Here is an 18,108-nt window from a genome sequence, read left to right on the forward strand (position 1 = left end):
TAAAGTGTCAGGATATAAAATCAATGCACAGAAATCAGTTGCATTTCTCTACACCAACAGCAAGACAGAAGAAAGAGAAATTAAGGAGTCCATCCCATTTACAATTGCATCCAAAACCATAAGATACCTAGGAATAAACCTAACCAAAGACACAGAATCTATACTCAGAAAACTATAAATTACTCATGAAAGAAATTGAGGAAGACACAAAGAAATGGAAAAATGTTCCATGCTCCTGGATTGGAAGAATAAATATTGTGAAAATGTCTATGCTACCTAAAGCAATCTACACATTTAATGCAATTCCTATCAAAGTACCATCCATCTTTTTCAAAGAAATGGAACAAATAATTCTAAAATTTATATGGAACCAGAAAAGACCTCGAATAGCCAAAGGGATATTGAAAAAGAAAGCTAATGTTGGTGGCATCACAATTCCAGACTTCAAGCTCTATTACAAAGCTGTCATCATCAAGACAGCATGGTACTGGCACAAAAACAGACACATTGATCAATGGAACAGAATAGAGAGCCCAGAAATAGACCCTCAACTCTACAGTCAACTAATCTTTGACAAAGCAGGAGAGAATGTCCAATGGAAAAAAGACAGCCACTTCAATAAATGGTGCTGGGAAAATTGGACAGCCACATGCAGAAAAATGAAATTGGACCATATCCTTACACCACACACAAAAATAGACTCAAAATGGATGAAGGACCTCAATGTGCGAAAGGAATCCATCAAAATCCTTGAGGAGAACACAGGCAGCAACCTCTTCGACCTCTGCCACAGCAACATCTTCCTAGGAACAACGCAAAAGGCAAGGGAAGCAAGGGCAAAAATGAACTATTGGGATTTCATCAAGATCAAAAGCTTTTGCACAGCAAAGGAAACAGTTAACAAAACCAAATAACAACTGACAGAATGGGAGAAGATATTTGCAAACGACATATCAGATAAAGGACTAGTGTCCAGAATCTATAAAGAACTTAGCAAACTCAACACCCAAAGAACAAATAATCCAATCAAGAAATGGGCAGAGGTCATGAACAGACATTTCTGCAAAGAAGACATCCAGATGGCCAACAGACACATGAAAAAGTGCTCCATATCACTCGGCATCAGGGAAATACAAATCAAAACCACAATGCGATATCACCTCACACCAGTCAGAATGGCTAAAATCAACAAGTCAGGAAATGACAGATGCTGGCAAGGATGCGGAGAAAGGGGAACCCTCCTCCACTGTTGGTGGGAATGCAAGCTGGTGCAGCCACTCTGGAAAACAGCATGGAGGTTCCTCAAAATGTTGAAAATAGAACTTCCCTGTGACCCAGCAATTACACTATTGGGTATTTACCCTAAAGATACAAACGTAGTGATCCAAAGGGGCACATGCACCCGAATGTTTATAACAGTAATGTCCACAATAGCCAAACTATGGAAAGAACCTAGATGTCCATCAACAGATGAATGGATCCAGAAGATGTGGTATATATACACAATGGAATACTATGCAACCATCAAAAGAAATGAAATCTTGCCATTTACGACAACATGGATGGAACTAGAGCATATCATGCTTAGTGAAATAAGTCAAGCAGAGAAAGACAACTATCATATGATCTCCCTGATATGAGGAAGTGGTGATGCAACATGGGGGCTTAAGTGGGTAGGAGAAGAATAAATGAAACAAGATGGGATTGGGAGGGAGACAAACCATAAGTGACTCTTAATCTCATAAAACAAACTGAGGGTTGCTGGGGGGAGGGGGTTTGGGAGAAGGGGGTGGGATTATGGACATTGGGGAGGGTATGTGCTTTGGTGAGTGCTGTGAAGTGTGTAAACCTGGTGATTCACAGACCTGTACCCCTGGGGATAAATATATATGTTTATAAAAAAAAATAAAAAATTTAAAATGTCAAAAAAAAACCATGAAAATGTGGGGGAGGGTTACATCTTCAAATGCCAGAACCCTGTATTAATTCTTAAAGTGTACCCCAAAATGCAGCAAAATGTCCCTCCTCTTTTTCCTCTCCCCACTACTTGCCAGATGCTCAGTCATTACTTCTCACCTGTGTTACCACCTATGTAAACTTATGTCCATTCCCCTCTATTTTGCTGCTGCCCTGATTTGAGGTGTTGGCTGTGTTGGGACACCCAGATGGCAAACAAATCAATAATTATGTGCTAAATTGTAAAAAAAAAAAAAAAAAAAAAAAAAAAAAAAAAAAAAAGACGCTGAAATGCTGTTGAATGTTTTTAAGCAAAAGAAAGAAAAAAAGAGAGGGAGGGAGGAAGAAGAGTAGAAGGGAGGAAGAAAAGAAATTATTTTTCTTTTACAACTGGGAAGGGCAGAAGTAGAGCTGATTTTAAGGATGACTTAAAAGCAGCTAAACCTGGACCACGTTTCTGTCAGTGTGATAGTCATTATCTTATGTCATCTTCTTCCTGTGGTGGTAGCAGGAAATGATCCTAAGTAGCTTAGGGCTCATACCCATATGACACCATTAAGAGAACTGCAGCTTAATGGGCGCCTGGGTGGCTCAGTGGGTTAAGCCACTGCCTTCAGCTCAGGTCATGATCCCAGAGTCCTGGGATCGAGTCCTGCATCAGGCTCTCTGCTCAGCGGGGAGCCTGCTTCCTTCTCTCTCTCTCTGCCTGCCTCTCTGCCTACTTGTGATCTCTCTCTGTCAAATAAATAAATAAATTCTTTAAAAAAATAAAAAGAGAACTGCAGCTTAAAAAAATATTCTGACTGGTTAATTTATGTTATATCCATACCTATAGTCCAGGCTGTGGGTTAACATGACAGGCACTTCCTGTTGCTAAAGAAAAAAAAAGAGAGAGAGATTCTAATATTTGTTAAAATGGTAAGAAAGACTTTATTCAGACTATTGTGATAGGGGTCAAGACAACCACCATAGGAGAGAGAGTTTGAGGTTCAACTCAATACAGCAAAGACAGCTGGGACTTAGAGTCAACAAGCAGAGTGAGGGAGTCACTGGATGAAGAGTTAGGAAGAGAAGACATCAAACATAGAGGAATTCTTGTCAAACCCTCCTCACGGGTTTCTTGCTGTAGTCAGCCCAGGATGATCAGATATCAAGGACTGGGAGATTCTCAATAAACTGACTTAGCCGAATTCCTGCTACAACTAGACTAAGCAGGCTGATGGATGAGGCCGAGGATGGGACCTCGCTGACAAGTGGGCTTCAAAGAGCCTGACTAAACTTTGGTCAAGAAGAAAGTCTTTGTCACTGCTAACCACAAAGCTTTGAAGGAAGGAGCAGGATATGGAACAGAATTTTGCTCAGAACAAATAATAAGTATTTAAATACCATAGTGCAACTCATTGGGAGCTTATAAGGAATCAGTCGTGGAAAAGACTGCTTCAAGTTTAAGAGTATTTCAAGAAAAGATGCATATGAAATTGATATTGAAAATCAACTTCTTATAGGCAGAGATGAACACAGGGAAGAAGATACTGATAAGGAATCAAGCTTGAGCAAAGATAGGAAAGCAGGAAAAATGAATCTGTGCAAGACTCAGTTCAACAGTTTAGCTGCAGTGTCACATTTGTGTAGGGAGTTTATGAAAGATCGACTATCGGGGGCACCTGGGTGGCTCAGTGGGTGAAGCCACTGCCTTCGGCTCAGGTCATGATCTCAGGGTCCTGGGATCGAGTCCCACTTCGGGCTCTCTGCTCAGCAGGGAGCCTGCTTCCCTCTCTCTCTCTCTGCCTGCCTCTCTGCCTACTTGTGATCTCTTTCCATCAAATAAATAAATAAAATCTTAAAAAAAAAAAAAAAAGATCGACTATCGAAGGGAGTTAAACTTGGATCATGGAATATCATGAAATTCCAATACAAGAGTCTGAACATGATCTGACTTCCCAAACTGGGGTACTCATTTCCCCAAGAAAATGTGGTGGTGCCCAGGAGGCTTGGATGCATAAGACTCATACAGCACACCTTCCCAGACACCAAAATTCCTTCAAGATTTGGAATGGAATGTCAGGCTATTTAATCAGAAAGTATTTTGAATTATTTAAAGATTACAAATATTGATAGTATGTAGAAAAGAATGACAGGCTGAATTTTAAAAATACAAAATAAGATTTGGAGAAGGTCACTAAATATTTTGTCCTCAGGATTTTGCAGTCTCTTCTCATTTGCCACTTGGGTCGAAATTCTTCAGAACACTGCTGCAGTCCATTGGAAACTTTCGAGGACATGTGGGCATGAAAGTGGCATGAAGAAAAAATGGTATTATGTAAAGATTAACACAGTAACAATTTGTCACCTCTTTTTGCTTATCTGTCACAATACAGAATAGAATAATGATGGTTAAGAAGATACAACCATGAACCATCACAGACACTCTCCTTTTCCCACTCAAAGTCTTACATGGCAAGAAAAACAGTTATGTGATGGATGAGCAATTCTTCATTTCCTCCAATTTCAACAAGAATTCACTTTCTCTTTGGGAGGCAAAAAAAATTAGAGGAAGCTGATTGTAAGAGTTGATTAAAAATCTAAACCATTAAAAAAAAAATCTAAACTCTTGGGTTCTATTCTGATGCCATCCCTGAAAGAAAACAATATAGAGTTCAAAGATGGTACAAGAAAAGATAGTTAAAATGGAAACTGTGCAAAAATTTTCATATGATGAAATGGGATCCATCAATCTCAAAAAATAAATTTAAAAGGGACATAACTGAATTCCATAAATGGCGTAAAATGACTTATAGAGGTAATAGATTCTGGAACAAATAGCATCTACTATGCACTAGGTAATTGTTTTATTGTAATCCATCCTATTTTGAGAATAAAACTATTATTATTATTATCATCATCATCATTATTTCAAATGAAGAAAATCAGGCTCAGAGAATTTCAGGATTATCCCATAATGAATGAATGACATAGGGTCAGGTAATATAAAAGAAAATGGAACTTTACACCCCCAGTGAATGAAAATAAGAGGTATTAAAAGCTAAAAATAAAATTAGATATAAATGAATTAAAACTCAAAGAAAACTCAGATCCATGAACAATAACTGTGTCACAAATAGTAAGTGAATGTTACAGGTTTTTGAGGTAAAAGGCTAACCTTTTGAGATTGCAGCATAAAAAATAATTGGGAAGACTTATAATACCACCATCTTGGCTCTCAGAAACAGACTTTTGAATGTGCTATATGACCTGATACACCTCAAAGTTGTTACTGTGTAACAAATATTTATCAAATACAGTGCTCAGGATATTCTAACTCAATTAATTCTCCTAAGACATTATTATGTATAAGCAAATACCCACTTTTAAAAGATTGTTTTGCTTTTCTATGTAAAAGCTTTCCTTTGTCCTGGAAACCTGGAACTACACTGTAATGCTAGCCACAGGATCCATGCCATGGGACTCTATTATAAGTGAATGAGATCCTTTTGGTTTTTCCAGTAATAAATCCCCTTGGATAGGATCAAAAACACATCCATGCTATCCTGAATTCTACATTCTCCACAGTAGTGTTACAAAGCTCCAGTCTTACATCATAAATGTGAAAGTAAACCCTCAAAAAAATTTTTGATATGGACAGACAGCCTAAGAACTATCTTTAATATGACTGTAATGCTATGCAGAATTCAGAGTAGCTATGGTATAAATGAACTCTACTCTCTTCTGAGATTTATGTACCAAATAATAGCTGCCATCCAAGTTGAACTCAAAGCCAATTTCTAATTCATTGCTTCATAGGGATCTTTGAAATACACTCCCTTAAAATTCTCCTGGATGAGGTTCAAGAGGACAGCATAGGAAGATCCTGAACTCATGTTCTCTCATAGACAAAACAAATCTACAGCTACATATGGAAAAAAATCCCTCTGAAAAAGGCCTAAAAACTAGCTGAATAGCTCCTCCATGACAAAGGATAAAAGGGCCACATCACAGGGCACCTGGGTGCCTCAGTTGTTTAAGCAACCAGCAGTTGGTTCTTCAGTTCAGGTCATGATCTTAGGGTTGTGACATCAAGCCTCACATCGGACTCCACACTGAGAGTGGAACCTGCTTAAGATTCTTTCTCCCTCTTCCTTTGCCCCTCCCCGCTCCCCATGCAAGTGCATGTGCTCTCTCGAAAGAAAGAAAGAAAGAAAGAAAGAAAGAAAGAAAGAAAGAAAGAAAAGGCAAGGCCATATCAAGATGGGTAAAAGAGTCAGAGACACCATTTCATCAAAATCCTCACCCTTGGGGTGCCTGGGTGGCTCAGTGGGTTAAGCTTCTACCTCTGGCTCAGGTCATGATCTCAGGGTCTGGGGATCAAGCCCCACATTGGGCTCAATGTGGGGCTTCAGCAGGGAGCCTGGTTCCCCCTCTCTCTCTGTCTGCTACTCTGCCTACTTGTGATCGATCAACCTCTCTGTGTCAAATAAATAAATAAAATCTTTTAAAAAAAATCCTCACCCTTAGCATGGCGACCCATAATTGGAAGAGATCTCACAAATATGAAGCTGCTCCCTGAGGAGCAAGGGGTTTGTGTCCCTCATCACATACTCCAGCCCTCAGGATCTACACAGGAAAGATGAGCCTCCAAAATATCTGGCTTTGAAAATCAATGGGGCTTATATACAGAAGTAAGGCTATAGGGAACACAGAGTCTACTCTTAAAGAGTTTGCACACAAACTCACTCACCCTGGGACCCATTGCAAAAGCAGCAGTTTGAAATAAACCTACACCATATGTGAACGACATTCATTTGCTAACCTTAACGCATCTGTCAGAGGTGCAGGAACCTGTTAAGACTCTCTGCAGGGGTGGAGGTGCTGGCAGTCACCATTTTTGCACTTTCCCTCTGACCTGCTAGTGCTGATGGTCATACCCTACTCTCACACCAATCCCATAGTCCCACCAAAGTCAAAAGGCAAGTGCCCTTGTTGCCATGGTTCCCATGGTCCTGCCAAAGCTGGCAAGCTTGTGCAGCCCATAGATTGTGCACCTGGCTCTGGTGGCTGGGGGATTACATTTCTGGGACCCACAGGTCTGAAACGACGGGAGAGACAATTCTTGGCAGGCTACTACCCCCAGAGCACTGCACAAACTGAAACACACCACCAGTTTTCCTGTGAAAAAGATCTATTGTCTGAAGGCTTCAGCTTAAGGGGCAGGCTTCAGGTTTATTATCTAGAGGGCACAGAAGTACTCTCTGGGTACACATCCCTTGACCTTGCTACAGCTCACTGATATCTCCCAGAAAGGAGCTCATCTGGAACCCCAATTTTTTGCAACTGTTATGAAGTGGACAACTCCAGATTGCCTGGTCTGGCAGCCAGCAGAGTATACATCTGTGGTCCCACAGGACTGAATACATTTGCATAATTTAAAAGCTGCTGCCTGAGGGATTAACTTCCAATGGAGCTGAAACTAGGTGCTGACTAGTTCTCTCCCTCTGGAGCACTCACTGGTCTTAATATACCCTCAACATTTAGGACCTATCAAACCAAAATCAAGCTGCTTAGATAATCACAAAGGTTTGAAAGACAACCAGGAGATAGGGCAGAGTTCAAAATAAGGCTCATCCCCTACACAAGTCCACTCTTTCAAGCTGGAGGAAATAGCTGTTTTGCCTAATAAATAGAAACAAATCCAGAGAGTCAAGAAAATGAGGAAACTGGGGAATATGTTCCAAATGAAAGAACAATGTAAAACCTCAGGGGAAAACTATAATGAAATGGATATAAGTAATTTACCTGACAAAGAGTTCAAAGTGATGGTCATTAAGATGTTCACCAAACTTGGAAGAAGAATGGATAAACACAGTGAGAACTTCAATAAAGAAAAGGAAAATATAAGAAAACAAGTCACAAAGCTGAAGAATGCAATAGCTGAACACAAAAATACAACAGAGGGGTTGAACAGCAAATTAAATGAAACAGAGGGGGGAAAATCAGTGATCTGGAGGATAGGGCAGTAAAACTCATTTAAACAGAGCAACAACAACAACAAAAGTCTTAAAGTGAAGATAGCCTAAGAGACCTATAAAACAACATCAAGAAGAGTAATAGATCATAGAGGAGAAAAGGGAGGGAAAAGAAGAGAAAACTTATTTGAAGAAAAAATGCCTGAAAAATTCCCTAACTTGGAGAAGGAAACAGATCCAGAAAGCTCGAACAGTTCTAAACAGGATGACTCCAAAGGCAGCCACACTAAGATACATTATAATTAAAATGTCAGAAGTTAGAGATAAAGGAAGCATTTTAAAAGCAGCAAGAGTTAAATAACTTGTTACATACACACAAAGTAACCTCCATAATACTATCAGCAGATTTCTCAGCAAAACCTTTGCAGGACAGAAGAGAATGGCATGATATATTCAAAGTGCTGAAAGAAAAAACTTCCAACCAAGAAAACTCTACTTGGCACAATCATCACTGAGAAATGAAGGAGAAATACAGAAGTTTCCAGACAAGCAAAAGCTAAAGTAGTTCATCATTACTAACCTGAAGTTATAAGAATTATTATAAGTACTTCCTTGAGCTTAAAAAAAAAAGAAAGAAAGAAAGAAAGAAAGAAAGAAAGAAAAAAGGGGACACTGATGCATAACAAGAAAACATTTAAAAGTAAAAATCTCACTGGTGAAGGTAAATATATAGTAACAGTAGAGGATCACCTATAGTGCTAGTATGAATGTAAAAAGAGGAAAGTAGTAGAAATAACTATAATAATTTCTTAGGGATACACAAAGTTAAAAAGACATAAAAAGTAACATCAAACTCATAAAATATAGGACTTAGAATGAGTAAAAATGTAAAGCTTTAAAATACAATCAAACTTAACTTGATATCAAAATAGGCTGTTTTGCATATGTAAGCTGCTATATGTGAGACTTGTGGTAACTACACAGCAAAAACCTATAGGAGAAACACATAAGATAATGAGAAAGAAATCAAAGCATAACAATACAAAAAGGTCACCAGAGTGCAAGGGAAGAAAGCAAGAAAAGAAATTAACAGAGAACTACAAAACAGCCAGAAAACAATTACCAAATGGCCATAGTACCTATACATCAATAATTACTTTAAATGTAAATGGACTAAAAAAAATAAATAAATAAAAAAAAATAAATGTAAATGGACTAAATTCTATAATTAAAAGACACAAAGCAGCAGAAAGGATTAAAAAAGAAAAATCCATCTATCAGCTGCACAAGGAGACTCACTTCAGCTGTAAGGATACACACTAACTGAAAGTGAAGGAATGAAACAAGATGTTCTATGCAATGAAAATTAAAAGCTGTGGTAACTAAACATATCAGAAAAAACAGAAATTGAAACAAAGACTCTAATAAAAGACAAAGATGAGCATTACATAATGATAAAGGTGGCCATCCAACTAGAAGATATAAATTTATAAATATTTACACATCTACCATAAGAACAGTTAAATGTATATAGCAAATATTAACAGACCTAAAGGGAGAAATACTTTAAAAGGATCATTCAACATGATCAAGTGGGATTTACTCCAGGAATACAAGGATGGTTCAATATCCACAAATCAATCAAAATGATACATCACATTAACAAAATTAAAGATAAAATCATATGATTATCTCAAAAGTTACAGAAAAAGCATTTGACAAAATTCAACATCTATTTATAAAAACTCTCAACAAACTGGGTGTAAAAGGAACATACCTGAACATAATAAAGGCCATATGGGTCACACAAAATAAAAAGCCAAAAACAGAAACCCACAGCTACTATCAAAATCGATGGTGAAAAACTTAAAGCTTTTCCTCTAAGATCAGTAACAAGATAAGGATTCCCACTCTCACCACTTTCACCCAACACAGTATTAAAAGTTCTAGCCAGAGTAATTATGTAGGGGAAAGAGGAGATCCCAACTGGAAAAGAAGAAGTTAAACAATCACTATATGCAAACAACATGTGCTTATATATATATAACACTAAAGGCTCCTTCAAAAACTGTTAGAAAATTTTAGTACAGTTTCAGGGTAAAAAATCAATATACAAAAGTCTTTTATATTTTTAGATACTAACAACCACAGAGAAATTGAGAAAACAATTTCATTCACAATTACATCAAAAAAATAAAGTACCTAAGAATAAATTAAACCAAAAAGGTGAAAGACCTATACTCTGAAATCCATAAGATAAATTAATGAAACAAATAAATGAAAAGATATTTTATATTAATGGATGGGAAAATTAATATTGTTGGATAAAATGTCCATATTATCCAAAGCATTCTCAGATTTGATACAGTCCCTACCGAAATTCCAATGGCATTTTTCATGGAAATAGAAAAATTTCTAAAATGCATGCAGTACCACAAAAGATCCTGAATAGCCAAAGTAATATTGAAAAAGGAAAAAGCTGGAAGCATCACACATCCTGATTTGAAAATATATTACAAAACTATAGTAATCAAAACAGTATGGTATTGGCATTAAAAACATAGACATAGATCAATGGAACAGAATAGGGATCCCAGAACTAAACTTATATGTATATGATCAATTAATTTATCACAAAGGAGACAAGAATATATGATGGTGTCTCTTCACTAAGTCATGCTAGAAAAACTGGAGCTGCATTCAAAAGAATGAAACTGGATCACTGCCTTACAGCATACACAGAAACTAACTGAAAATGGATTAAAGACTTGAATATAAGACCTGAAAATATAAAACTCTTAGAAGAAAACATGGTCAGTAAGCTCTTTGACATGAGTCTTGGCAATAACTTTTTGGACCCAATTGCAAAGGCAAGGACAACAAAAACAAAAATAAAGAAATGGCACTATATTAATCTCAAAGCTCTGTACAGCAAAGGAAACCATCAATGAAATGAAAAGCTACCTATTTAATGGGAGAAGATATTTACAGTATATGTCATTTATCCAATAATGGGATAGTATCTGAGACATATAAAGAACTCATACAACTCAATAACAAAAATAATTAAATTTTAAAATGAGCAGAAGATTTAAATAGATACTTTTCCAGAAAAGACATACAAGCAGCCAACAGGCACATGAAAGAGGCTCAACATCACTAACCATCAAGGAATGCAAGTCAAAACCACAATGAGATATTCCTTTATGCCTATGAGAATGGCTAGAATCAAAAGAAATAACAAGTGTTGTTAAGGGCAAGTACATACAGAAAAGGGATGCACTGTTGGTGAAAATGTAAATTGGTATAGCCACTATAAAAAAAAGTATGGAGGTTCTTCAAAAAGTTGAACTAACATATGATCCAGTAACTCCACTGCTGGGTATTTATCCAAAGAAAACAAAAACTAATTTGAAAATATATATGTATCCCTATATTCATTGCAGCATTACTTACAATAGCTTGGATATGAAAACAACATAACTGTTTACTGGTACATAAATGGATAAAAGAAGAAATATATATATAATATATAGAATACTACTCAGTCATAAAAGAAAATGAAATCTTGCCATTTGTGACAACATGGATATACCTTGGGGATATTATGGTTAAGTGAAATAAGTCATAAAACAAAAGACAAATGCCATATGATTTCACTTATATGTGGAATCTAAAAAACAAAGCAAATGAACAAACAAAAGAAAAAACCATAGATACAAGGAACGGATTGGTGGTTTCCAGAAGGAAGTGGGATAGGAGTTGGGCAAAATGGGTGAAGAGGATCAAGAAGTACAAACTTCCACCCATAAAACAAGTAAGTTATAGGGTGCTAATGTATAGCATGATGACTAAAGTCAATAATATTGTATATTTGAAAGTTACTAAGAGAGTAGGTCTTGACAATTCTCATCATTTAAAAAAAAATATGTAACTCTGTACGGTGATAGATGGCAACTAGACTTATGGTGGTCATTTTGCAATGTATGCAAATATTAAATCATTATGTTGTAACCTAAAACCAATATGTCATATGCCAATTATACTTCAATAAAAAAATGAAATCTATAAAATACTAATTAATTAAATAAAATGAAAGCCATTTTAAAAATGTGCTACATAACAGCAGGTTCTATATCACTCTTCTGTAATGTCAGTATAATATTGCCAAGTATGAGAATGAAACATGAATGTTGACAATTATGGATATTAAATTCAGCCTTCCATTTCAAATGGATGTCAGATGTCACCATCTTCAAGAATTCAAAAATGAGCAGTTCTTTTCCTCTAGTCAATGTAATATGAACTCTAGGATGAGAAATATTATGTTAAACTACTCGTTTATGGTTACACACCTGTAAAATATACTTTTGCATCCCAGAAACTCTGGATCACAGAAATTTTCCAAATACTTCATCCATCAGTATAAAGTAGTTACCTCGAGGCTGTGATTTCAACAATCAAAGATGAAATGGAGCATCACAGATCATCACTTTTTACTAATTAATAATTTAAGTTATTATGCCTGGTAAGCTTGTGCATTTTTCAAAAGAATTGCCTTGGCCTATTTTTAGGAGGAGCACAGTCTAAATTACAGCTATGCAGTAGGACCCCCTAAACTGTAGTTTCACTTCCCTTGGTTTTAGTGACCCATGCTCAACCAGAGTCTGGAAGCAGACAATTCTCCTTTTGATGTATCACCAGAAGGTCAATAGCAACCTAATGCAAGTTCTCATTGCCTACGTAATTCACCAATTCACCCTACTTCATCTCCTCACGTGGGCTTTTCATCCTCTCACATTATCACAAGAAAGGTGAGTATAGTACATTCAGGTATTTTGAGAGAGAGAGAGATACACCCCATCCACATAACTTTATTACAGTACACTGTTACAACTGTTGTATTTTATTATTAGCTGTTGTTGTTAATCTATTACTGTACTTAATATATAAATTAAACTTTGTCATAGGTAGGTATGAATAGGAAAAAAATAATATATATAAAGTTTAGTGTTATTTCCTGATTTATAAAGGGGATATATATCTCTCTTTACAAAATAAAATATAAAAGGTACTTGTGATAATAGGGATGTTTAAGGTTACCTTTTCGTTGATACCCATGTTTATCTGTAGGAACTAAAAAACAGACTATTTAGCATTCTTTGACCACTTAGGTTGTGTGCTGAAAAGTTAAAATTTTGTGATCAATTCTATCTTAAACTCTAACCTTAGAGCTCAGCTGTTGCAAACATTTTATAGTTTCTCTGGAGGCTCACTGTTCATGGCATTCATGCTGTGAAATCGTATTATAGCTGAGACATTTGTACAACTTTCTGTAATAAATGCCTTCAGACAATGGCCCTGGATCTCAAGATTTCCGTACAGAGAATTCTAGTGGTTTACTATATAGTGAGGGCCAAGAAAATCAAGTGAAGCTGGTCCACTTTGAAGTGAGAGTTAAACATTTGAGTCCCTAAATCAAATTTCATCTGCTTTTACCAGTCATGATTACATTTAATAACCAGTAGGCTATAAAACATTTTAAGAAATGTATGTATCACACATTGGTGACTTATATTGCCAATTCATTATTCCTAAGTCTTTTATTGCCATTTTATCATTCCTGACTAATTGCACATTCTGACAGTTTCTATGAAATGTGTGATACCGAATAATAATTATTGACTATTCATCCAGCAGTGGTAGTAAGCACAGCCAAGAGAAAATGTGTCCCAGATGATACATTGGCAAATGTTATTTAGACTTTAATAATTTCCTGTTAATTTGGATTTCAACAGTAATTAGAGAATTTATGCCTTTAAATTTTTCACTTTAATTGACACCCTTAAATACTTGCAGTGGTTAATAAAAAAAAGTTTCTTATTGATTATTTTAACAGAGCTAGTCTATCAGTATTATAAATTTTAAAACTTTGATTTTTAAGGAAGATTTTCACCCAGAAATAATGGCTGGGATTTGTCATAGGTAGAAGTTTTGTTTTATTGGCAATTAGTTTCCTTCCTCAAAACAAGTCAAACTTTTTTCCTAGCTTAATTTTTCATTTGAGAGTGATCTATATGAAGAAAGAGTCTTCATGTGGACAAACAGTAAAACCAAACTATAACACAGAAATCCTTTACCAGCAACCTGTGTGTCTTCAGTGATGTTTTTCAACAGAGTTGCAATTCAATCACATGCAACCACTTCAGTGGTTACACTTGAAGCCCCGGAAGTCCAGTTTACCTATGACTGTTCAGTGAAACCGTAAACACAAGTCACTAAGCTTTTATATACATTCTAACTCTTTAACTCAGTCATGCAAAGAACCCAAAGGCATCTGACCTGCTAAGTTGCCTGAAATATGGAACTGTCCTTCTGAATAGTTTTTCTCTGAAATAACTCAAGTATGGCTGTAGTTTTATTACATATTTTACTTGGAGGCAGTAAAGAAAAGTAACAGGCTTCACAGGCTCTCCTTGCTAATCTAGCAACACCTAGTCTGGGGTGAAGGAAAGAGTGGACACTTAGGAAATACCTGTTAACTGGAACAGCATTTCCCTGTAGTAAAATAGCTTTAATGTTAGAGAGGTATCTCTGTAACTCTAAACACTGCAGTGCCTACATAAATAGATATTTTCTTACCTTAATTCAGCACAAAATCAAATAAAATGGAAAGTGGTGGCATTAAATATTTGCCCATAATTTATTTATTTAGCAAATATCTAATGAAAATCTGTGGTGTATTAGGTACTGAAGACACTAAAGAAGTAAAATTATGTTCTAATATCAATGGCTGTCTGGGTTTATAAGAGGAATCCTTGTATTTTAAATGTTACCTAGAAGATAACTTCACTTAATATGTTATAGTAACATTTCAACTCCTGCCGTTAGACACTTGGAGAGCATGAATATAGAGAGTGGCCTCTGTGATACTTACAGTGCTTCAGAAAGCCATAAATAATAAGCAATAAGGTATAAATGAGGGAAAGAGAGGAAAATGGAGTGAAACAACTCTTTTTTTTTTAACAGGTAGCTATTCATGCTCAGGCACATTTCTATAGGATGTAAAGTATTAATGATAGATTACAATGCTACACTGTAGCATAAAAAATGAAGTGGAAATTAAAGTATGAAAGATCTCTGAGCCTCAGTTTCCTCATCTGTAAAGTTAAAGTGGTATGGTTTCTTTGATGTGTGTGTGTACTGAAAACTGTTAAGGACAGGGAAATGTGATTTTATACCCATGAGTATTAAGAACTACAGAGATACAACCATAAAGTAAAGAGAAAAAAAAATCTCTGAAAACCAGACAGTAAAATCTATCTCATGTATGTATTGCTACATCCTATCATAATAAGACAATTCTTTCTGCAATTTATATACAATACATCTATACTACACAGGATGAAATCTTTTCATCATATTCTATTTCCTACCCAAGAATCATAAACTTGGTTTTAAGTTTTCTGCTTATCTGAAAATGAGATAGAGAATCACTACACTAATTAAGGCCCAGAGTCTTTCTTAACTTCAGATAATGGAAAAATATCACTTCCTTGGCAAGTATGTACTGTGCATAAAACCACCCATACAACACCTTCCTGAAGCCTTGTAAATATGGAAGCAGTATCGCCCAAATGGAGAGGAAAATAAGCAGTGCTATTTCTGAACAAATTAGAATTCTTCTAAAAATCATCCTCTGGAAACAGTCAACAAAAGTAAAAGACAACCTACTGAATGGGAAGAAATATTTGAAAATGACATATCCAATAAAGGGCTAGTATCTAAAATATGTAAAGAATGGATACCACTCAACACCCAAAAAATGAATAATCCAATTTAAAAATGGGCTAAAGACATGAACAAACATTTTTCCAAAAAAGATATACAGGTGGCCAATAGATACATGAAAAGATACTCAATGTTACTAATCATCAGGGAAATGCAAATTTAAACCACAATGAGGTATCACCACATCTGTCAGACTGGCTAAAACTAAAAACACAAGAAACAACAAGCGCTGGTGAGAATGTGAAGAAAAATGAATCCTTGTGCACTGTTAGTGAGAATGCAAACTGGTGCAGCCACTATGAAAACCAGTATGGAGTTTCCTCAAAAAACTAAAAACAGAACTATCCTCCAATCCAATAATTGCCCTAATAGGTATTTACCCACAGATACAAAAACACTAATTAGAGAGGATATATGCACCCCCATGTTTATTGCAGCATTGTTTACAGTAGCCAATTATGGAAGCACCCCAAGTGTCCTTCTATAGATGAATGGATAAAGAAGAGGAGATACACATACACACACAAACACACACACACACACACACACACACACACACATACACACACACTGGAATATTATTCAGCCATAAAAAGGAAAAAGTCTTGGCATTTACAGCAACATGGTTGAACCTAGAAAGTATAAGGCTAAGCAAAATAAGTCAGACAGAGAAAGACAAATACCATATGATTTCACTTAAATGTGGAATTTAAGAAACAAAACAAATGAACAAAAGAAAAAAGAGAGAGAGAGACAAACCAAGAAAGACACTCTTAACTATAGAGAACAAACTCACGTTCACCACTGGGGAGGGAGGCGGGAGGATGGGTGAAATAGGTGAAGAGGATTATGAGCACACTTATCTTGATGGGCACTGAGCAAGGCATAGAACTGTTGGATCACTATATTGTACACCTGAAACTAATATAACACTGTATGTTAATGATACTGAAAGAAAATTTAAAACTTAAGAAAATAAATTTTAAAACCCTCTCACCTCAGAATGGTGTCTCTGAAAACAGAATGGGTTGTGAGTGGAGCATTGTAATTTGAAAAAGACAGCAAAAACATATCATCATATGCAAATCTCCCCTGTTGGGCTCAGCCTTGGAAGGTTCATCACAATCACCCAGGAATTTTTGCAAAATTCTCAAATTGCTGAGTCATTCTGATACTTACCTAACCCATACCTCCCAATTGAAAAACATTCATTTAAGGGCATCCAAAACAAATCAATGACTAATTATGCATAACTGCAACTTCCATAAATACCAGTTTTGATCCTTGATTTTCAGAGAAGCCATGCTCAACTTGGTAGACGTATATATTTCAGATGTATGCAAACGTTGGTAATAATGAATTTGGAGTAGTGAGGTAAATTCCTCTCAGCACTCTAGATCAGACAAAACTGTCCTGCTAATATTTTGTAAATGGATATTTTCATTTATTCCCCCCAACTATGTCTCATCCATAATTGAAGAAACCTTCTAAACTAATCACCATCAGAATTGACACTAGTTCCTTAGAGGAAAAAGAATATTGGCTCCAAAATTGCCTCATATCAAGATATTAGCCCTGAAATCACTGTAGAAATATTAAATTTATGTCTCAATTTCATTTTTCATTAATATTTAGATAAAAAGTAAAGTGTTGAAAAATAAAAAGGGTTGTACAGGCTACATGTCCTTATATGACGGATAAAGAATGTTGGATTTTCAATGCCCATCATACCTGTGTACAATGTTTATAACCTGCCAAAAATACTCTATTACAAATTTACTCATTCAACAAATACATATTGATCTTTACTGACACTTTCTTAGGCATTGGAGTTATCCCTTCCATTTGTGTCTATCTCTAAAATAATTTAAATTATTTAAAATACAGAACCATACATAAGTTTTGATTCTCAATAAGTACGATAATATAAAAATTTTCCATAATATTATATATTTTACAATGTCAGTCATACCCCACATATCTTACAAAAAGAGGTCTAATCCCCTTGTTCTCTAAACTTGCAAAGATCCAAGTTCATCTATTATAATGCTGTGAATATCTTTGCTACAACAATGACCATCTTAGTTTCTGATGCAACTAATACTTGAGCAATTTTCTTCTTAAAAGAAAAAAGACTCAACTGTTAGCAGTTTTTAGATAACAATGTTGTTCTTCCACTAAACTTGTCCTGTCTTTTGTAGAATAGAAAATAAGAGTGGGTAAGAATGGGCTGTAGTCAATATTTTAAAAGAAATATGTTTTGTTGACTGACTTTGCCAAAAAGGTCTTTGCTCTGTTATAATATTTATTTATTTTTTATTTGAGAGAGAGAGCCCATGAGCAGGGGGGGAGGAGCAGAGGGAGAAGCAGACTCCCTGCTGAACAGGGAGACCAGCACCCC

General features: G+C 35.9%; 1 pseudogene across 1 annotated transcript in view; it reads left to right on the forward strand.

The window, feature by feature from the left end:
• The window catches only part of LOC309844659 (developmentally-regulated GTP-binding protein 1-like), a 94,842-nt pseudogene that overhangs the window by 41,028 nt on the left and 35,706 nt on the right, over positions 1-18,108 (forward strand). The window lies entirely within an intron of this gene.

The sequence above is a fragment of the Mustela nivalis genome (genome assembly GCF_964662115.1).
Source record: "Mustela nivalis genome assembly, chromosome: 12".
Lineage (NCBI taxonomy): Eukaryota > Metazoa > Chordata > Mammalia > Carnivora > Mustelidae > Mustela > Mustela nivalis.